General features: G+C 45.7%; 1 long non-coding RNA gene across 2 annotated transcripts in view; it reads right to left on the minus strand.

Moving 5' to 3' along the window:
* LOC130361308 (uncharacterized) overlaps positions 1-23,640 on the minus strand; it is a 57,586-nt gene that overhangs the window by 20,219 nt on the left and 13,727 nt on the right. Inside the window, exons 2-3 of one of the 2 annotated variants that reach the window (XR_008890957.1) lie at positions 23,510-23,564; positions 15,582-15,759 (exon numbers count right to left, since the gene is read on the minus strand). This is a non-coding gene — a long non-coding RNA (uncharacterized LOC130361308). The remainder of the gene's footprint in view (positions 1-15,581; positions 15,760-23,509; positions 23,565-23,640) is intronic. The other variant, XR_008890958.1, reaches the window with a different exon arrangement.

Here is a 23,640-nt window from a genome sequence, read left to right on the forward strand (position 1 = left end):
TGTCAATCAAGCACAGTGCAGAGAAAAACTTCCAGAGTTTGGTCTCCTGCCATTACAAGCAGGAGACCAAAATCTGACATTTTGACCAGATGGAATGTGTTATGGCCAAGAAGGGAGACCCCCTGGTGGCCAGAAGTATACAGCAGAAAAACTAACATTTTTTATGGAAGCCAATTACTAAAGTTATTTCTTTGGCACAAGGAATCAAATATAAAAATTATGTTTAATGTCAGTGCCCATTTAAGGGGCCCATACACCTCAGACTTAGGTAATCTGAACCCTCAGATGGTAAGCCCAGCTGACTCTATGACTCTATCATGTGTTTGGGGTGTCCTGGCTCTTCCCGATGGATGATGTTGGGGGAAGGAAGAACTGGGCATGTCGAATTTCAATGCCTGACCCATTTATTCTTAATGGAGACCGTGTCTGGTAGTGACTTATTCTCATATCCCCACTCACAACAGGAGCAATGACTGTAAGCCAAATAAATATATAGAGCTGAAAACTATTAAGGGTTTATGGTCCCCTTCATCTGACAGCACTATTTGTGGCTAAAAGCTGCAAACACAGTTGGATAGCTGTTAGGGAACAAAAGCACAGTGTACCTTTACAGGAGCTGATAGTTGCCAAACGTAAATATTCTTCTTTGAATTTCTCAACTAAGTGTCAAGGAGGTGGAGCTGAGCTGCTTAATTGCAACAGTCTTGCTTTTCTTTACCTTCCTGCCTTTTAATGACTGACATACAGGGCATACCTCAGTAAAGAAGGGGCTTGGAGCTGAGGGTGAGCAAGGAGGCGTGCCAGGCTGGGGCACTTAAGCAGCTCAGCTCCACCTCCTTGACACTTGGCAGAGTAAAAAAGGTGATTTTATAGGTTTGGCGACGACCATCAGCTCTAGGGAAGGTAGTTAGCTTTTAAACCCAAACAACTATCCAGTTGTGTCTGCAGCAAATACAGCTGAGAGATTCCTATTAACAGATAGGGAGGTCAGCTGCTGCCAGACTCTTCTTCTTCAGAACAAAAGGATTAGGTTAGACGGTCCCACAGAGATCTGCAAGTTCTTCTGACACGCTAGACGCCTTTCAGAAGAACTTACAGATCTCGGTGGGACCGTCTAACCATCATCTCGAACAGATGATGTCTGGAGGAAAAGAATCAGACATGTTGACGGTGGGACATCAAACCATCAACTCCAACAAATGTGGAAAGAGTTATGGCCACTAGGTAAAGGGTGGAAAGTGTTATGGCCACTAGGATTATGGCCACTAGGTAAGCATATAAATCTATGCATATTCACTTGTTTTTTTCGCATGTAGATGAGATATAAATAAGTGTGTACATGAGTGCATACTGAACGTGTATCATCCAAAAATCCAGAATTTTCAATAATCAGGCTCTTTCCAAGGATGACAGATTATCAGAATTGTACTATATTTCCAATATGATCCCATTTTTTAATGAAACAGCTGTAATCTATAGAATACTTTACATCTTGAAATGGAGTAATTGTATACCGAGCGAATCAAATTGTATCCAACTGAAATGTGAAATTGTATGTTATGATCATTTTTATTTCCCACGATTGGCTATTAATCACACGCGGCTACAACTTAATAAAATGCTGGGTAGTCATTTACAGGAATACAATGTTCCTATTGATTATGTATCACAGGGGGTCATTCTTCAAATATTCAGGACTACGGAGACCAAAAGGTAAAAGCAATGATGAAATCCTGGAACTTGATTTATAGAGTCGGACGTTTATTATGGACACTGCTGTTAATTCCATTAGGTGAAGTTCAGTCTATCAGCCCTAGTTTTACAAAATTCAGTATGATGTCCACTCAAGGTATGGCTGTCAGTAAAAAAATAAAATAAAATAAATTGTTTGTAATCTATATTGTATGGGGTTCATATTACCAGCATCACTTAATGTAATCATGTAATCTTTTTTTTATTTTTTATTAATTTTATATTATATTGTTATTACCAATGTATTACATGATGACCACAAATGGACAACAATGTGATTCTTGAAGGATCTGGGCTAGGTTGACTATACTTCCCGTTTTAAACAAGACAATTATTATTATTTTTTTTTTAGACATTTTTAATTATAATGTCGATTTTGTCCCAAAACAGAACACAATTTACATTTCTGCATTCTAACGCCACGCCTGAGGACATGAGGAGGATGACACCAGGAGAGAGTGAGCCCTGACTCTGGAGCTGGCACCGGGATAATAACTAAACAACCACCATCAACAGCTTCAGTGCTCCACTGCTCCTGCGATCTGGGGCCCAGCCATAGCACTAGGTCGCGATCCAGGACCGGAGGAGCAGTGGAGCTCCAAAGCAGTGAGACAGTATTGCTGAGCAGCTATAGACAGTATGTCTGTGGGGGCTGCCAACCTACTGCTATATATGGGGGCATAGGAGTGAGGGAGCCTACAACTACAGAGGGGGCTAAAACAATTTATAGGGACAGTATAGGGGCCTACAACTATATGAGAGCAGTATATGTGTCTATATATAGAGGCCTACAAATATATTTGGTGGTGGCATAGGGGCTTACAACTATATAGTGGCACAGAGGGGGCATATTACTATGAATGGGGGCAGTAAAGGTGTCTTCAACTATATATAGAGGCAGTATAGGGGCCTACAAATATATATCGAGGCCTTTAACGGCCTACAACTATATATGGTGGCGGTATAGGGGCAAACACTTATATATGGGGGTAGTATAGGGGCCTACAACTATAAAGTGGCCCAGAGGGGGCATATTACTATAAATAGGGGCAGTATATGTGTCTACAACTATATATAGAGGCAGTATAGGGGCCTACAAATATATTTGGTGGTGGTATAGGGGCCAACACTTATATATGGGGGTAGTATAGGGGCTTACAACTATATAGTGGCAAAGAAGGGGCATATTACTATAAATGGGGGCAGTATATGTGTCTTCAACTATATATAGAGGTAGTATAGGGGCCTACAACTATATGTGGAGGCATTTAAGGTCTACAACTATACATGGGTGCCGTATAGGTGTCTTTAACAATATATGGGGGCAGTGTGTGGGCTTACAAATATATATAAACCTGTCCCAAGTTTTTACTATCCCAATGTCCATTTTTATATTAAGGAAATATGGCAGAAATACAGCCTAACCTGGGAGGAACATGCATGTGTATTTCTAAGGTTACCTCTGTTTGCGTATATAACAAAAAAAAAAAAGTAGACTAAACTTACATAGACAAGATAAGATTATGTAAGCAAATACATTTTGGGATGACATATGAATAATATCAGTGGGACATTATCTGAACTGTGTAAAACTGGCACTGACAATTTTATGAGCTATATTCTACAAAATGTCTTGACTCTTAAGTTGACGAAGGCCTAAAATTTATATTAAAGGGGTATTCCAATGAAATTTTTTTTTTCATATCAACTGGCTCCAGAAAGTTAAACAGGTTGTGAATTACGTCCATTAAAAAAATATTAATCCTACCAGTACTTATCAGTTTCTGAAGTTGAGTTGTTCTTTTCTTTCTGACAACAATCCTCTCTGCTGACACCTCTGTCTGTTTCAGGAACTGTCCAGAGTAGGAGCAAATCCCCATAGCAAACCTCTCCTGCTCTAGACAGTTCCCGAGACAGAGGTGTCAGCAGAGAGCACTGTGGTCAGACAGAAAAGAACAACTCAACTTCAGCAGCTCATAAATACTGGTAGGCTTAAGATTTTTTTATAGAAATAATTTACAAATCTGTTTAACTTTCTGGAGCCAGTTGATATGACAAAAATTGTTTTTCCGTGGAATACAAAATAGGAATAGTAAATAGTAAAAATAGGAAAAGTACTGAATAAACTTCACTTCCGCGTCCCTGCCTCTTACTGCCATTTGCTGTGAACCTCTTCTGCTCTGGACAGAGGTGGCAGCAGAGAGAACTGTGGTCAGAATGTGAAGAACTACACAACTTCCTCTGGATTAAAGTCTGTAGTGAAATATAATGCATTCCCTATCCAAAGGATAGAGGATAAGTTATATATCACTGGGGGTCTGACCGGTGCCCCCCCCCACGATCTCCTGAAAGGGGCTCCGGTAGTCTGCTGGAGGGGGTGTGTGCCTACACCTGCACGGAGCAGCGGCCGATACGTCCCCTTCATGTATACCATAGAGATACATGGAAAGGCTGCTTCCGGCAGACTGATGGGTCCCCGTTTAGGAGATCACAGGGGGTCCCTGTGGCCAAACCCCCCACGATCTGTAATTTATTCCCTATCCTTTGGATAGGGGATAAGTTATATTTCACTGCACTACTCATTTAGAATGTAAGGATTAAGATTTTTATTTGGATGTAATTTACAAACCTGTATAACTTGTTGATTTTAATTTTTTTCCCTAAAGAGTACCCCTTTAATCCTGTTATTTGAGAGACCACTGTATACGACTACATGTATTATTTGAGAGACCACTGTATACATATGCATGACTTCATGCACTGATAGCAGCATTACATAAATGAGCAGATATTGCGTCAGCAATCCATCATGTCCTGTGTCGAGGGCCCCGCTATATGGTACCATACCAGCAGCTTGTCTTGTTACATATCAAAACTTGTATACTTTACTGTACAGAAGTTGTGATTTGTAGGAAGACAAGCTGCTGGTCTGACGTGCTCCGCCAGTTATGTTATCTTCTCTGATAGCTGTACTGTACATTCCATTTTGGGACTTTAAAAATAAGCAAATATTCTAGAGAACAACATGCATCATTGTGGTTACAGATAAACTATTACTGAGACAAACCCTTTTAAAGGAGTACTCCGGCGCTAAGACATCTTATCCCCTATCCAAAGGATAAGATGCCTGATTGTGGGGGTCCCGCCGCTGGGGACCCCCGTGATTTTTCATGCAGCACTCAATTACCATCAGGCCCCGGAACATGTTCGCTCCGGGTCTGATGACTGCCGATCACAGGATATTTTGCATATTTTCATATTTTCCCATTTAACAGCAAAATAAATAAATAAATAACACAGAGCACAGGGTCCGGCACTGTCACTATATATAATGCACTTTTGTCCCTACTAATATGCTTAGCTGTGTAGATGTGGAGTGTGAACAAATGCTTCTGAACGCATAGAACACTAGACGGACAATAGCTTCACAATAAAGAGAGGAACGGAGCACTCACCCTGTAACCTGACTGCAGCGGAGCATCTGGAATCACAACAACGGGGGAATTCAGGTGTCGGGCTGCGGACCGTATCGCACCGTTTAGTGCTTTGTCAGGCAACGACCCGTTTCGCCCGTTAGGGCGGCCTGAGGGGCCTAATGAGGCACCTAACGGTGCAAGATGTTCCGTGGCCAGACGCCTGAACTCCCCCGTTACAATCTACCGCCTCTCTGCTCTTTCACCGAGAGTGCCCCGTTACTCTCTTTATTGTGAAGCTAAGTAAATAAATACATCTATAAAATATATAAAAGAAATAAACATGACCCTGTCCGCCTGTCATAAATCATCCATATCGTGTAAAGCTCAAGAAACAAATTACTGTGATGTCCCACTACAGGTACACGTTCATGTACTACCTGTAGGCCCTGTCAGGGTGAGTCCCTCAGTGACCTGGGGGCTCCCCTGCAGGGACTCCCCTTGTTCTCTTGTTAATTTATTAAATGTGGTATGTGTATCTTTAAGAGAATAGATAGGATCCTAATGTCTAGATAGTATACAGGGCCTGTGGAGGACTCAAGGACCTGTGTGAGTAATCCTGTCACATGTTATGTAGTTATATGATTTGTTACAACCATAGGCGTGCGCACGGGTTGTGCCAGGTGTGCCCAGGCACACCCTAATCAAGCCCAGGGGGGCATCCGAGGCCACTACTGAGCAGCCCGCAGAGGACCTCCCCGTCACAATCGGGACATCCCTGTGTCACAAAAGATCTTTTCGGGACACAAGGATGTCCCGGTTACCTTTCTACAGCGGCCCCCGCGTTAACTTTAAAAACACAGGGGGCGCCGGGAAGTAGCGCATGCAGGGATGTCATTGACGTGTCAAGTGACCAACACAAGCTGCCAGCACGTCATCTTCAGTGTTCCGACCACCGCTCCTCCAGTCCCGGGACCTACTGCTATGGTCTATAGGCCATAGCAGAAGATCGTGACCCCGGACCAGTGGTCGGAACACTGAAGTGGGGCAGTACACAGACATACAGCCTCCAGCCATACACTGTATATGGCTGAAGGCTGTATGTCTGTGGGGAATATACTGCACCTAATGTGGGGAGCAATACTGCATCTAATGTGGGGGAAATATAATGCACCTAAAATGGGGGAACTATACTGCACCTAATGTGGGGGAACTGTACTGCACCTAATGTGGAGAGATATACTGCAACTAATGAGGAGAAAACTATACTGCACCTAATGTGGGGAGCTATACTGCACCTAATGTGGGGGACTATACTGAACCTAATGTGGGGGACTATACTGCACCTAATGTGGGGGACTACTGTATACTGCACCTAATGTGGGGAACTATACTGCACCTAATGTGGGGAACTATACTGCACCTAATGTGGGGAACTATACTGCACCTAATGTGGGGGAACTATACTGCACCTAATGTAGGGGAACTGTACTGCACATAATGTGGGGAACTATACTACACCTAATGTGGGGGAACTGTACTGCACTTAATGTGGGGGAACTGTACTGGTGCAGTACAGTTCCCCCACATTAGGTGCAGTACAGTTCCCCCACATTAGATGCAGTACAGTTCCCCCTCATTAGGTGCAGTACAGTTCCGCTTCACTAGGTGCAGTACAGTTCCCCCACATTAGGTGGCACCTAATGTGGGGGAACTGAACTGCACCTAATGTGGGGGAACTGTACTGCCAACCTAATGTGGGGGAACTGTACTGCCAACCTAATGTGGGGGAACTGTACTGCAAATCTAATGTGGGGGAACTGTACTACCAACCTAATGTGCGAGGACTTATACTGCCAACCTATTGTGTGGGGACTTATACTTCCAACCTAATGTGGGGGGACGTATACTGCCAACCTAATGTGGGGGGGACTTATACTGCACCTAATGTGGGGGGACTAATACTGCACCTAATGTGGGAGAACTATACTGCACCTAATGTGGGGGACCTATACTGCATCTAATGTGGGGGGGACTTATACTGCACCTAATGTGGGGGAACTATACTGCACCCAATGTGGGGGAACTATACTGCACCTAATGTGGGGGAACTATACTAACTGCGTGTATGTGTGCGTATATATATATATATATATATATATATATATATGCACGCGCGTGGCGTGAGTTTGTGCTTTAGGGTGCACACCTTAATGCAATAGGCTGCGCACGCCTATGGTTACAACATGTTCTCCCAGAGAGCACCAGCTTAACCTATGACCCACAGCTTGACCAATGGGCTTTAGTCCAGCCCCCTCACTATATAAAGTGGTCGGACATAGCAGTAACATCCAAGTCTTTGCTGAAGCAGCTACCAGAGGCCTTAGAGACCAGTGTTCAGCATCTGGAGTACCACAACGCTACTCTCCAGTAAGTCTACAAGTCTATGTCTGCTGTCACTGAAGTTAGTCAAGTCCTGCACATAGTACAAGTCAAGTCTAAATTACAAGTCAAAGTCAAGTTTATTACAAGTATTGGTCCAGCAAGCTGCGATGTCCTCTGGGTACTGGCCACCTCTCTGGGAATTCTGGCCATAGCTGTAAAGATAATTACACCTGTCTTCTAGTCAGTAAAGCCTCCGTTTACCCTCCACTGGTTGTGGACTCTTTATTTGCTACTAGCCCGTGGGATAGCAGAGAATCCAGGCGTGTGGTGTTCGGGAACCCGAAAATCACACTGGCGTCACGAACACATAGGGGTTAATACCATCCGACCCCCGGGGTTAATAACATCTGATCCCAACACTCATCACTGCAACACCCGTGGCCCTGCCACTCACAACAATGGCACACCACATTACAATCTGTAGACAAGGTAGTACAGAGTCTCTGCTTTGATCTCCCACTTTTATCCTTCCCTACCGGGTGTGTGCTTGCTTGTGGCGCTCAGGGTGGTTCTATCCAACATATTTGGGTGACGTGTCCGGCCCTTGCCTCCTTCTGGTCTCAGGTCCTGGATGTGATATACCGACTGACACATGTACACCAACCCCTGGAACCAAAACCCCCTCTTACTGTCCATCTTTCCTTCACCATTATCGTGGTGGACCGGTACTCTTCTTCGCTTTCTCCTTCTTGCTGCTAGGTCAGTTACTCCAAGACTGTGGAGATCTACTCTCCCCCCTACCCTGGCTCCACGAAATTGCACGACTCCACAAAATGGAGGAACTGCAAGCTGATTCTATACGAAATGTAGACAAACATTATAAAATCTGGTCCCCATGGCTCCAGTTTATTTCATCTCCTGATTTTAGGGACTTATATTCCCAGTAGAGTCATTAACACTGCAAAGTGACTCCTTCCTGACATGTCCAGCCTATCATTTGCTCTTATCCTTGCCCAGTCTCCGCCTCTGTGGCCCGAGAGACAAGACTGATCCTAATGGTGAGTTATTCTTGTGCTTAATCTGCGCTTTCTCTCCTCTTTCCTTTCCTTTATTCCTTCTTCTTGCCCTTCCTCTCCTTGTTTTCCCTTGTTTTCTACCTACTTTTCTGTCTTTTCATCTCCTTTCTTCCCTTCTCCCAATAATTTTTTAAATATATACAGGGATGTGGAAATCCTATAGCCCGACGCCCGGGACAAGTAGTTTTGGGCGCCGGGCAGGTGAATTGTTTATAGATTTAGCCCTGTATCGGGCTAGCAGGGAGAGACAGACTTCCCTCTTATTTTTCATTAATGCCGGTGTGAGGTGCAGGAGCCGATACAAGTCTATACCTCACACCAGCTCTGAGTGTATGGAGGGGGCGGCGGCCTCCAGCTGACTGCAGAGCCCCCTTATCTCCCCTCCCGGAGGATGGAGGATGCAGCTCAGAAGACACAGCAGGGTGAGAGAGAGGACGTAGACAGCCCCGTGCACAGCTCCATCCCCCGCACACAGCTCTATCCCTCCCCCTGCCCCTCTGTCTCCACAGGACCTAATCCACCACGGGGAGGTTGCTTGTTTGCACGGGGAAAACACAGAGCAGGGGGGGGGGGGGCGGTGAGGGGGAGGACGGAAATCTCACCTCACACCGGCCGGGACTATAGCTCTGATGTCCACTCATGGCGGCTCAGGTGAGGAGGCCGAGAATGCAGGCGGCGGCAGGAAGGGTGGTTGTATATGTATGGTGTGAGTGTATGTGTGATGTGTGTAATGTATGATGGGGGGGGCAGCGGCAGGTGTATGTATGATGTGTGCATATGTATGGTGTATATCAGTGTTTCCCAACCAGAGAGCCTCCAGCTGTTGCAAAACTACAACTCCCAGCATGCCCTGGGCATGCTGGGAGTTGTAGTTTTGCAACAGCTGGAGGCACCCTGGTTGGGAAACACTGGTGGATATGTATGGTGTGAGTGTATGTGTGTATGATGTCTATGTGTGATGTGTATGTAATGTATGATGTGTGTATGATGTCTAAGTGTGATGTGTATGTGATGTATGATGTGGGGTGGGCAGCGGCAGGTGTATGTATGATGTGTGCATATGTATGGTGTATATGTATGGTGTGAGTGTATGTGTGTATGTAATGTATGATGTGGGGGGGGGGGGCAGTGGCGGATGTGTGTATGTATGATGTGTGCATATGTATGGTGTATATGTATGGTGTGAGTGTATGTGTGTATGTAATGTATGATGTGGGGGGGGGCAGTGGCGGGTGTGTGTATGTATGATGTGTGCATATGTATGGTGTATATGTATGGTGTGAGTGTATGTGTGTATGTAATGTATGATGTGGGGAGGGGGGCAGTGGCGGGTGTGTGTATGTATGATGTGTGCATATGTATGGTGTATATGTATGGTGTGAGTGTATGTGTGTATGTAATGTATGATGTGGGGGGGGGCAGTGGCGGGTGTGTGTATGTATGATGTGTGCATATGTATGGTGTATATGTATGGTGTGAGTGTATGTGTGTATGTAATGTATGATGTGGGGAGGGGGGCAGTGGCGGGTGTGTGTATGTATGATGTGTGCATATGTATGGTGTATATGTATGGTGTGAGTGTATGTGTGTATGTAATGTATGATGTGGGGGGGGGCAGTGGCGGGTGTGTGTATGTATGATGTGTGCATATGTATGGTGTATATGTATGGTGTGAGTGCATGTGTGTATGTAATGTATGATGTGGGGGGGGGCAGTGGCGGGTGTGTGTATGTATGATGTGTGCATATGTATGGTGTATATGTATGGTGTGAGTGTATGTGTGTATGTAATGTATGATGTGGGGAGGGGGGCAGTGGCGGGTGGGTGTATGTATGATGTGTGCATATGTATGGTGTATATGTATGGTGTGAGTGTATGTGTGTATGATGTATGTGTGTATGTAATGTATGATGTGGGGGGGGGCAGTGGCGGGTGTGTGTATGTATGATATGGGGGCAGTGGCTGGTGCATGTATGATGTGTGTATGCAGGAATGTTTTGGATAGGAGCGGACTGTCACATCAGGCATTAGGGCAGTTGTGCCATCTAATTTTATTTATTTTTAGTGGCACCCGCACTAAATTGCACCCCCAGAATCCAGCCCCCTTTATACTCACCTGCCAACCAAGAGTCCCACGGATGCACGCAAACACGCCCAAACCAAAACTACAACTCCCAGCATGTTGCACCATAACCTAAACTGTAGAACTATAAAGTGCAACATGCTGGGAGTTGTAGTTTTGGTTCGGGTCAGCTGCAGAGCTATAGGCTGCATCAGGGCATGCTGGGTGTTGTAGTTACTAACTGTAATTCCCAGTATTCCTTGACACAGACTATGGCTCTGCAGCTGACACAAACCAAAACTACAACTCCCAGCATGTTACACAATAACCTTAACTGTCCTACTATACAGTGCAACCTGCTGCAACACCCACACAACCATAGGCTACATCAGGGCATGCTGGGAGTTGTAGTTATCTAGTAACAAAATGCAACTTCCAGCATTTTCTGACACAAAATGCACCATATAAACTGGAGAAGCAGAACACCCCCCCCCCAGTAACACATAAGTCCCTATTGAGACTGAAAAATAGTGATTAAAACATTTAAAAAAGTGCGTATACATGTGAATAAGCCCCTTTCCTAATAAAAGTTTCCAATTTTCTTTAAATAAAAATAATGTACAAAAATAAACATAAGTGGTATCGCTGCATGTGGAAATGTCCAGACTATTAAAATATAATGTTAATTAAACCGTACGGTGAACGGTGTAAATGTAAAAAATAGTCCAGAATTGCTCATTTTTGGTCTCTTCATATGAGAAATTTTTTATAAGGTGATCAAAAAGTTACATCTAGAGTTTTCTGGGCTTGGCTCGGGCGTAGAAGGAGCTACAGCTCTCCGGCCGCTAATAGCCTGGCATGCTGCGATTGCTGTGGCCGCTATTTAACCATTAGATCGCTGCTGTCAGCAGTGTCTAAAGGGATCTTATATCCATCCCTGGTGGTCTAGTGGGGGCGGGATCAGACTATTTTGGTTGAAATTATTTCATCTACCAGGACAAGTGGATTTTCTTGAGGGACAAGTAGATTGTGTTCCGCTTTAGTCCCTTGGACAAGTAGTTTTTTTTTTTTAAATTTCCACACCCCTGAGATATATCATGGCCCCCCACGTCAGTTCCTATATTCCTGCAATTTGATTGTATGCCTATGACTATTTGTTTTCGATGTACCATACTGATTTCTTTTTGTTGGATTGGCTGTAGTGGGCGATTACCGTATTTATCGGCGTATAACACGCACTTTTTAGGCTAAAATTTTTAGCCTAAAGTCTATGTGCGTGTTATACGCCGATACCGCCCCAGGAAAGGCAGGGGGAGAGAGGCCGTCGCTGCCCGCTTCTCTCCCCCTGCCTTCCCTGGGGTCTAGAGCCCTGCTGCCGGCCCTTCTCACCCCCTGGCTATCGGCGCCGCTGCCCGTTCTGTCCCCCTGACTATCGGTACCGGCGCCGATAGCCAGGGGGAGAGAAGGGGCAGCGGCACCCATTTCCGGCACCGCTGCCCCGTTGCCTCCCCCCATCCCCGGTGGCATAATTACCTGGGTCGGGTCCGCGCTGCTGCAGGCCTCCGGCGTGCGTCCCCTTCGTCATTGCTATGCGCTGCACGGCGCGGCGCATGACATCAGTGCGCCGCGCCATGCATAGCAACAACGCAGGGGACGCACGCCGGAGGCCTGCAGCAGCGCGGACCCGACCCAGGTAATTATGCCACCGGGGATGGGGGAGGCAACGGGGCAGCGGCGCCGGCAATGGGTGCCGCTGCCCCTTCTCTCCCCCTGGCTGTCGGCGCCGCTTCTCTCCCCCTGGCTATTGGCGCCGGCAGTGGGGAGCCGGCACCGATAGTCAGGGGGACAGAACGGGCAGCGGCGCCGATAGCCAGGGGGAGAGAAGGGCCGGCAGCACGGCTCTAGACCCAAGGGAAGGCAGGAGGAGAGAAGCGGGCAGCGACGGCCTCTCTCCCCCTGCCTTTCCTGGGGGTGTATCGGGGTATACAAGCGCACACACGCACCCTCATTTTACCATGGATATTTGGGTAAAAAACTTTTTTTACCCAAATATTCTTGGTAAAATGAGGGTGCGTGTTATAGGCCGGTGCGTGGTATACCCCGATAAATACGGTATTTTAATCACTCTTTGTATTGTTTCTCTTCTTGATTAGTGATGAGCGGCAGGGGCCATATTCAAATTCGTGATATTTCACGAATATATGGACAAATATTTGTCATATATTAGCAAAATTTGCATATTCGTTATATTCGTTTTTTTCGCAAATTTATGCGCATATGCGAAAATATATGCGCATATTCGCGAATATTGAGCCCTTCCTTCTTTAACGGTATAGGGAACTAATGGGCTAGTGCAGTGGTCTCCAACCTGCGGACCTCCAGATGTTGCAAAACTACAACTCCCAGCATGCCCGGACAGCCGTTGGCTGTCCGGGCATGCTGGAGTTGTAGTTTTGCAACATCTGGAGGTCCGCAGGTTGGAGACCACTGCACTAGCCCATTAGTTCCCTAAACCATTAATGGGGTACTCTGGCCCTTAGACATCTTATCCCCTATCCTGACAGCTGTCACGCCCCCTCCCATAGGCTTGCATTGAGGAAGGTGGAGTGTGACATCACACAGGGCGGAGCCATGACGTCACAACACTCCGGCCCCGTGATCGACACGCTCCGGGGACTGATTATAAGGGGGTGCGGCGTGCAAGATCACGGGGTTCCCCAGTGGCGGGACCCCCGCGATCAGGCATCTTATCCCCTATCCTTTGGATAGGGGATAAGATGTCTAAGCGCCGGAGTACCCCTTTAAAGAAGGGAGGGCTCAATATTCGCGAATATGCGCATATGCGCATATCCGAAGAGCAGAGAGGGATGCAGTGATCACTGTGATGTGTACTGTGAACAAAAAAAATATGCGAAAATTGGTAATTGCAAATATTTAGTGCTATATTCGTAATATTCGCGAATTTGCGAATATTCCATATTCGCGATTAAAATTCAAATTGCGAATATTCGCAAGCAACACTATTCTTGATATACCTTCAATAAAACATTTACTTTAAAAAAAAAATAAAGAAAGAAAGAAACATTAAGAAAATGCTATGATCATCCGGGGATGTTCCACAGAGCCCCAGCAAGGAACTGGTTAAGTCTGGTCTGTGAATACATCCCTGGGGCTGGAGCAGAAGAAAACCTATTCTGGCTTGTTTCCGGCTCATACAGGAGCTGCACTATCTGCTCGTCCACAACGCCCTCTTAAGCCATTTCTCTGTCAGAACATCCCCGCAGCTTCTGCAGGCTCCACACACACACACCAGGTCCGGGGTAATCCCATACAGTCCTAACAAAAGGAGCCTTAAAGCAATGCAAAACCTCCCGACAAAGTGCCTTATTGTTCATACAGGACACTGGTCTTAAAAGAGCATTTACAATGCAAGACAGTAGAGCGCTGTATCGCCTTGGAAAATCGTATCAAATGTTGTGTACGTCCCATTGATCTGTGTGCACTCTCTTGTATGTCTGGGTTCACATTGAGGAAACTATGGGGGAGATTTATCAAAACCTGTGCAGAGGAAGAGTGGTGCAGTTGCCCATAGCAACCAATCAGATTGCTTCTTTTATTTTAAAAGAGGCCTGTGGAAAATGAAAGAAGCGATCTGATTGGTTGCTATGGGCAACTGCACCACTCTTCCTCTACACAGGTTTTTGATAAATCTCCCCCATAGGCCGGAGATTCCAAGGGCACCCGCTGCCGGCTGAATCAGGACCGCTGCTGAAATTTCGTAGTGTGTACTGCGCACACCGGATTCACGAGCGCCATTTTCCATGCAGAAGTATGCTGGGAAAATAAGCAGTATGAACCTGACCTTAAAAGCTGCGATTACACACAACTTGGGGGAGTGAGAGATTTATCAAAACTTGTGTAGGAGAAAAGTGGAGCAGTTGCCAATAGCAACCATTCGGATTGCTTTTTAAAAATGAAAGAAACAGGTTTTGATAAATCTCGTGTGGTGCTTTTTTTTTTTTTTTTTTTTTTCAACTTGGGAACAAAAAGCCACAAAATGCTTCCTCCTCATTTTGCACTCCAGCACAGTTTTTGTGGATTTGAAGGGGTACTCCGGTGGAAAACTTTTTTTTTTTTTTTTAAATCAACTGGTGCCAGAAAAGTTAAACAGATTTGTAAATTACTTCTATTAAAAAATCGTAATCCTTCCAGTACTTATTAGCTGCTGAATACTACAGAGGAAATTCTTTTCTTTTTGGAACACAGGGCTGTCTGCAGACATCACGAGCACAGTGCTCTCTGCTGACATCTCTGTCCATTTTAGGAACTGTCCAGAGCAGCATATGTTTGCTATGGGGATTTTCTCCTACTCTGGACAGTTCTTAAAATTTGAGGTTAGTGATCTCCAAATTGTGGCCCTCCAGATGTTGCAAAACTACAACTCCCAGCATGCCAAGACAGCTGTGTGCACACATGCGCCGCGACTTTGCAAATATATATGACAGTTTAGGCCCTGAGAAATGACCCCCTAAAAGTTTTCTTCTAGATCAGTGGTCTCTAAACTGTGGCCCTCCAGATGTTGCAAAACTACAACTCCCAGCATGCCTGGCCAGCCAATAGCTGATTTGGGCTTTGATAGATGACCCCCCCCCCCCCCCCCCAAAAAAAAAAAAAAAATGTTCTTCTAGACCAGTGTTTTCCAAGATGTTACAAAACTACAACTCTCAGCATGCCCGGAGAGCCACCGGACGGCATGCTGGGAGTTGTAGTTTTGCAACATCTGGAGGACCAAACTTTGGAGACTACTGTTCTTTGGCTCTTCAGATTGTATTTAGCTGCACCGTTTGGGTCTAGCTGTCTAGCAGTATAGATGTGCTACATGTTCACACTTACCTAAGTGACAGCTTCCAGCAGTAAATGTCTTCTGACCGTTCTTACGGTATTTTTATCCATGAAGCTGAGTCGGTGGAGAATCGCTTAAAATGCAGCTTTTTCAAGCAGGACATTCTATTGTAATACGACACTGATTAACTTCCTTCACAGTATCACATTTTACTAAGGAAAATTCACCCTAGAATGAAAAAAAAAAAAAAAAAAAAAAGTTATTGGATATAAATCCAGTTAACTCCTTCTTGCACAGCTGCGTAACAGAACAGAGTGAGCAATCACCCCGACTTTTTTTGCACTACCTCAGGAGCTGGGACGGGGCTATCTGCAGCGGGCATCACCTTTCAAATACACACTGCTGTAATGCTGGGATTGGAGATAAATACCAGCCCGCCCGTAAACAGGGCTGGTTCCATCTACAGGCAAAATAGGCAGCCGCCTAGAGCGCCCTCTTGATGGGGGCACCGCTCTGCCCGCTGCAAGAACTTTAGTAACCAGCCAGCATCTGAAGCACCCACCGCTCATCCGAACCACCCGCCCAACCAGAACCATCGCTGCGTGAGAAGGAGGTTTGTTACAGTGTATCACCCCAGTAGTAAGGTGGGTCATGTCAAAGGGCGGAGCCAATGGACGGGGTCAAGGGGCGGCAAAATTAGCTTTTGCCTAGGGTGGCAAAAATCCTTGCACTAGTCCTGCCCGTAGATACCGCTAAGTGGTTTTACAGAAGAAAGGGACTCCCCTTAAAAAGGTGTCCATACACCTTCCTTAGATGTCGGTCGTAGCCAAAGGGGTTGTGGTTTCGCAACAGCTGGAGGCATCCTGGTTGGGAAACATTGCCTCATAGATAAGACAAAATTGCGTGAAAAAAATAAATAAAATAAAAAACAATAATGCCACTGTGTCCTAAAAGCGTTAAAGATTCTATGAAGGTGCAATGGTAAAGGGAAGGAATGTGCGGCCCTAAACTCCACTGGCACAACTATCCCTACTCACTTGGAGTATCCGCCCTAGGTAGTGGTACCAAACTGGGCAACAGTCCCTGCCTTAGCTAAGCTATGGGAGAATGGTCAAATTAAGTGGGTCAAAACCAGATGGGCATATCAAGGACAAAATCAAAACAAGTACTGTAGTCAAAGTCAAAGCGGGGGTCAAAAGTGAGGAGGTCACATCAGGAGCACAGATAGATACCAGGGGAGGTCAGTGGCTTGACAGAGGTCAAATACCAAGAGAGAACTTCAGAAGCTAAATCAGTAGACAAGGCAAAGTCCATGGACGACTCTCAGAGAGTCAGAAAACGTGTGATCCAGAAGCAAAAAACGTGTTTAACGCTTAGGAAAGAGAAAACAAGTCACTGGTGTTTGTGACCAGAAGGTCTATATAGATCTGACGTTATTTAGAAACCATAGCACTCCACTACTGAGCCTGATAGTCCTGGTGACCCAGCCCCTTGCTCCAGCACTGAAAAAGATGGAGAAAAAGATGGCCACTGGAATGTGGCCAGATAAGTATGTTACAGAAGGAGCTACAGCTGTTTCTAATGTTTCTACATGGTCTTGTTTGCCTAATATTAGTGCCCTTCACGTTATGTGCACAGAGCATTTCCATTGAGTGATTGCTGAGCCCCATCTCTCAGCTCCCGCTGATGGCTCAACTGGTCTCCTGACTGGATGCTAGAGCCATCGCTCAGAAGAAATCTGGTAAATGGGTACTCCGCCCCTAGACATCTTATTCCCTATCCAAAGTGACCCCCGCTATCACCCTGCTGCACCCGGCATTCGACTAGAGTGTCGGGGGCAGTGCCGGAAGCTCGTGACGTCACGGCCGCGCCCTGCTCGTGATGTCACGGCCATGCCCTCTCAATGCAAGTCTATAGGAGGAGGTGTGACGGCCATCAAGCCCCCTCCCATAGACTTGCATTGAGGGGGCATGGCCAGGACATCACGAGCAGGGCACGGCCATGATGTTACGAGCTTCCAGTGTGCTGCCCCTGACGCTCCACCTCCACCCCACATCGCCAGTCATCCGGCACAGAGTGTACCTGGCTCTGTACACCGGATGTCTGGGGTGCCGCAGCCAAGATCGCGGGGGTCCCCAGCGGCAGGACCCCTGCGATCACACATCTTATCCCCTAACCTTTGGATAGGGGATAAGATATCTAGGGGTGGAGTACCCCTTTAAAGGGGTAGTCCAGTGGTGAAAAACTTATCCCCTATCCTAAGGATAGGGGATAAGTTTGAGATCGCGGGGGGTCCGACCGCTGGGGCCCCCTGCAATCTCTCTGTACAGGGCCCCGGCTCTCCGGCCAGATAGCGGGTGTCGACCCCCGCACGAAGCGGCGGCCGACACGCCCCCTCAATACATCTCAATGGCAGAGTCGGAGATTGCCGAAGGCAGCGCTTCGGCTCTGCCATAGAGTTGTATTGAGGGGGCGTGTCGGCCGCCACTTCGTGCGGAGGTCGACACGCCCCCTTCCCGCGGGCTCTCGGGGCTCCGTACAGGAGTTCGCAGGGGGCCCCAGCGGTCGGACCCCTTGCGATCTGCAACTTATCCCCTATCCTTAAGATAGGGGATAAGTTGTTTACCACTGAGTCACCACTGGACTACTCCTTTAAGCTCTCAATAGAGCCGTCAGCACTACTGCTCAGGCAGGTAATTCTACCAGGCCACACTTTATTTAGGCTCTCTGTCCAGCACAGCACAGCTTCATATCAATCAGCATCACTCTGTTCAGGCAGGAACACCCCCAGATTCAAGGCTCGTTCACGCTGCCGTCATGCTCCGCTAAAGGGAGTTCAATCAAAAAATGATGGGAGTTGACCAGAGACAAAATTACTGCATGTCCAGTATTTTTCTCCACTCAACTCCTTCAAAATAAGGACACCCGGCGGACCCCATGCAAAGTGAATGGGATCTGTCGGTACGAGGTAGTGCCTGTTGTGCTCCAACCCGTTCAGGGTCCATTTTGCATAAAAAAAGGAGCCTAACAGACCCTAAATGGGACGGAGCATAGCGGTAGTGTGAACATTACCTTAGGCAAGCCTACAAACAGCCACGTGCACCAATCAGCTACTATCTGAGCTCCCTGTTAGCATCTGCTATCTTCCTAACAGTAGCATGGCACACAAGGTCTAAATTCTCCATAATGTTTAGCCTCATCCAAATACACTCAAGGTAAGTACAACATACAGTTGCAAGAAAAAGTATGTGAACCTTTTGGAATTATATGGATTTCTGCACAAATTGGTCATAAAATGTGATCTAATCTTCATCTAAGTCACAACAATAGACAATCACAGTCTTCTTAAACTAATAACACACATATAATTAAATGTTACCATGTTTTTATTTAACACACCATGTAAACATTCACAGTGCAGGTGGAAAAAGTATGTGAGCCCCTAGACTAATGACATCTCCAAGATCTAATTGGAGTGAGGTATCATTCAAATGGAGTCCAATCAATGAGATGAGATTGGAGGTGTTGGTTGCAGCTGCCCTGCCCTATAAAAACACCCACCAGTTCTGGGTTTGCTTTTCACAAGAAGCATTGCCTGATGTGAGTGATGCCTCGCACAAAAGAGCTCTCAGAAAACCTACGATTAAGAATTGTTGACTTGAATAAAACTGGAAAGGGTTATAAAAGTATCTGCAAAAGCCTTGCTATTCCTCAGTCCATTGTAAGACAAATTGTCTTTAAATGGAGAAAGTTCAGCACTGCTGCTACTCTAGGAGTGGCCTAGGAGTGGCCATCCTGTAAAGATGACTGCAAGAGCACAGGGCAGACTGCTCAATGAGGTGAAGAAGAATCCTAGAGTGTCTGCTAAAGACATACAAAGTCTCTGGCATATGGTAACATCCCTGTTAGCGAATCTACGAAACGTCAAACACTAAACAAGAATGGATTTCATGGGAGGATACCACAGAGAAAGCCACTGCTGTCCAAAAAAACATTGCTGCACATTTATAGTTTGCACAAGAGCACCTGCATGTTCCACAGCTGTACTGGCAAAATATTCTGTGAACAGATTAAGCCAAAGTTGAGTTGTTTGGAAGAAACACACAACACTATGTGTGGAGAAAAAGAGGCACAGCACACCAACATCAAAACCTCATCCCAACTGTGAAGTATGGTGGTGGGGGCATCATGGTTTGGGTCTGCTTTGCTGTATCAGGGCCTGGACGGATTGCTATCATCAAAGGAAAAATGAATTCTCAAGTTTATCAAGACATTTTGCAGGAGAACTTAAGACCATCTGTGCACCAGCTGAAGCTCAACAGAAGATGGATGTTGCAACAGGACAACAACCCAAAGCATAGAAATAAATCAACAACAGAATGGCTTAAACAGAAGAAAATACACCTTCTGGATTGGCCCAGTCAGAGTCCTGACCTCAACCTGATTGAGATACTGTGGCATGACTTCAAGAAAGCGATTCACACCAGACATCCCAAGAATATTGCTGAACTGAAACTGTTCTGTAAAGAGAAATGGTCAAAAATTAATCCTGACCGTTGTGCACGTCTGATCTGCAACTATAGAAAAGTTTGGTTGAAGTTATTGCTGCTAAAGGAGGTTCAACCAGTTATTAAATCCAAGGGTTTACATACTTTTTCCACCTGCACTGTGAATGTTTACATGGTGTGTTCAATAAAAACATGGTAAGATTTAATTATTTTTGTGTGATTAGTTTAAGCAGACTGTGAGTGTCTATTGCTGTGACTTAGATAAAGATCAGATCATGTTTTATGACCAATTCCAATTTGTCCAGAAAACCATATAATTCCAAAGGGTTCACATACTTTTTCTTGCAACTGTAAATGCAGAATAAACAGACAGATGTTGTGATGTCTGACTCAATAAACAAGTTCAAGCGGGGCCTGGATGTTTTTCTAGAGAGTATAACATTAGAGTTTATGGATATTAGATTTATGGGAAAGGACGTTGATCCAGGGATTTATTCTAATGCCATATTGGGGTTGGGAAGGAATTTTTCATCTGTCATGGGGCAATTGGCATCAGCCTCATGGGGGGTTTTGCCGTCCTCTGGAAAAACACAGTAGGGTTTTTGGTTGAACTCAATTCAATTCTAGTCTTTTTACAACATTACAAACTATGTTACTATATTACTATGTTACTACATGAAATGGGTAGGAAGAATTAAATGGGCACTGAGAGATACAATAGCTTTTGATATGTTATAAAGCATGCAAAAAAATCGGAAAATTTTCAGTATTTCATTCTGAAAAAGCCATTCAAAAAAGTGGCCACACTAGGTGTCCGCCTGCATCCTGGGACACATACCAGTCCTGCAGTGCCCAATGGTCATCGACATGCCATGGACACCATGAGTGTTTGACAGGGCTGCAGGCAGGTCCAGGGCACTCAGAGCAGAGTGAGGGAGAGGAGTCATCACAGTGAGGAGAAGAGAGGGACACGCCCCATGCCTCTGCATGGACAGAAACCTCACTGAGCAAGGACTGCAGGTAAATAAAGGTAATTCTGAGAGAAATATAGGTCACAGACACATACAAAGTATAATTACATGATCAGGGTGAGGGGGGATCTGACAGGTACGCTTTAAGCTAATTTCTCCCAATTTTATATCAATAAACATGAAATTGAAGGGATATGAAATGAAATGAGGGGGAATGGCTATATGAGGGGAACGGGTATGCGGGGATTGGCTATATGAAATGAGGGGATTGGAAATAAAATGGATAGGATTTGTTTAGTATACTGCAATCATATATAGAAATCGCAATATTTACCTTCATAATCGCACATTTTCCCCTAATATACGACCATACGCTGCTGCGTCGCTTCAGCCTCGTACTTATTGTTTGTGGCCACACAACTTTACTCGCTCCTCGCCCCTCTTCGGTTTACGTCTAGAAGTGATGCGAGGTTACAGACAGAGGAACAGAACCGAACAGTCGTGGCAAATGTTTATTTTTTCCATCGCCGAGAGTCAAACACGCTCGCTATTGAAAGCCGTCCATATCCCGTCAGGACCAACATGTTTGAAAATTGTTTTTGCAACTTCTGCATTCTCATTATATTCCCTGGAGAAGAACATTTTCTGTTTTGACAAGATCTCTTTGGCAGTCTTACATTTCCAAGAGTTGGAGAAAGGCAGACGCTGTATAAATATCTGCCTGGGATTCGTCGCTTATCTGCTTTTATTCTTTATGCGCGGAGAAGATTATCGCTATTAATCGTTAATTTACAAACTATTTAAAGGGTCGAGATTCGAGTCTGCGATCAAATTTAGGGGTCGCGGTAACATTCCGTGTAGCTTTTTATAGGAGGTGTAAGGTGACTTTGCATTGACATACTGCCAGGCTCCACTATGAGGGAGACAGGGATGCCAGTCTAGACACTCCGCGGAGTCAGTGTGAAGAGGTCCTAATATCTGGATAATACTGGAAGGACTTCCTACACCACAACCAGATCAAAGCAACGCAACGGACATGAACTTATAATAGCTCAAGCTCAGTGCTATGACTCAGGCCAAGAATTCATATAGCATACAGCAATGGTCTCCAAACCTGCGGACCTCCAGCGATTGCAAAACTACATCTTCCAGCATGCCCGGACAGCCAACGGCTGTCCGGGCATGCTGGGAGATGTAGTTTTGCAACCACTGGAGGTCCACAGGTTTGGACACCACTGGTATAGGGATATGACTCAGACAATGATGGAGGCGGTCTGCTTTCCCTAGAGAAAGTGGTCATAGGTCAGTTCCCAACCTCCGTAGATATAACTAAGATAGGTTAAAGGGGTACTCCACTGGAAAAGATCTGAGGCGTCGGGGTGTGAGATGCAGGATAGATGTTATAGCCCAAGGGGAAGATGTTATTAACCCCTTCTTGTCGTGGTGCCAGGGCGTGATTTATCCTTAACCATCTGAAGCTAAAACCGCTGGTCCTGGGCTAGGAACGGGGGCAATGAAGACACCGATGCCAAGTTACAGACAAACAGTAGCTTTACTGAGGGTAGACAGTCTATGCAGTACAGCCAGTATGCCAGTGACACAGGGGGACCTCACAGGCTTGCTGGGACTTGCAGTAGTTAGACAGACTTTGGTGCAGGCCACGGTGACTAAACAGTAGACTTGACTTGACTGACTTGATGACTGACAATTAGAGGACTTTGGCTTACTTGAGCTGACTTGTGGCTGCAGACTTTAGGCTTGAGGCCTCCAATGCTCCGGACACACACACTGAGACAACTTGACTGCACTGGACCTCAGAAACTGAGAGCAAGGAAAGAGAGAGATTGCAGCCCCTCACCTAGTTTTATAGGGGGGCTGTGCAAGGAGCCCATAGGTCACTTGGGGGAGGGGAGGATCACTTGGTCACTAGTGCCTACTGGGTAACAATCCCATGGTATAACTTTAATCACATGGTACAAACTATTAAAGGTACAATACACTTTATATAGAATAACATATCTGCAATGAGGGTAACACTGTAGGGGGCCCTGGGGACACAGAGGGACTCTGTCTGATAGGGCATGATAAGGGTACAGGGAAACTCCATCTCATACTGGGCCACCACAAACTCCCCCACTTTAATAAAGTCATCCTCGATGTCCAGTCCTGGAGGGCGGAGGACCGGAATGACCACAGGGGTGACAGACAGTTCCTGGGGCATTTCAAATAATGTCCATATCCAGGTCTGAGATAGATGATATCAAAGAGTCCATGTATTATAAAATATCCATACACGCTCTGAACTATATGAAGATTGTTAACTTTATGACTGTTTAGGAACATGACTCTAAGATATTACACATAACAATAGGTACAATGACAACGGATTGGGCTGCCGGAGGCTTTTTACCCAATGCCTAGGCTACTGGGGTCCCTCGGTGGACACACTTCTCCCCAGAACTCTATGTCTATCACTAGACAACTTTAGATTTCTCTTACCTTTTGGTACGTGCACAGTGGGTTAGCAGGAATACCTTCTGGCCAGTAAAGTATCCTGGGTACGTGGACACAAGAAAAATATTAGACATTCTTATAGAAATTTGCATTATAGACAGCTGTGGACTGGTACG

The sequence above is a fragment of the Hyla sarda genome, chromosome 3 (genome assembly GCF_029499605.1).
Source record: "Hyla sarda isolate aHylSar1 chromosome 3, aHylSar1.hap1, whole genome shotgun sequence".
Taxonomy (NCBI): Eukaryota; Metazoa; Chordata; class Amphibia; order Anura; family Hylidae; genus Hyla; species Hyla sarda.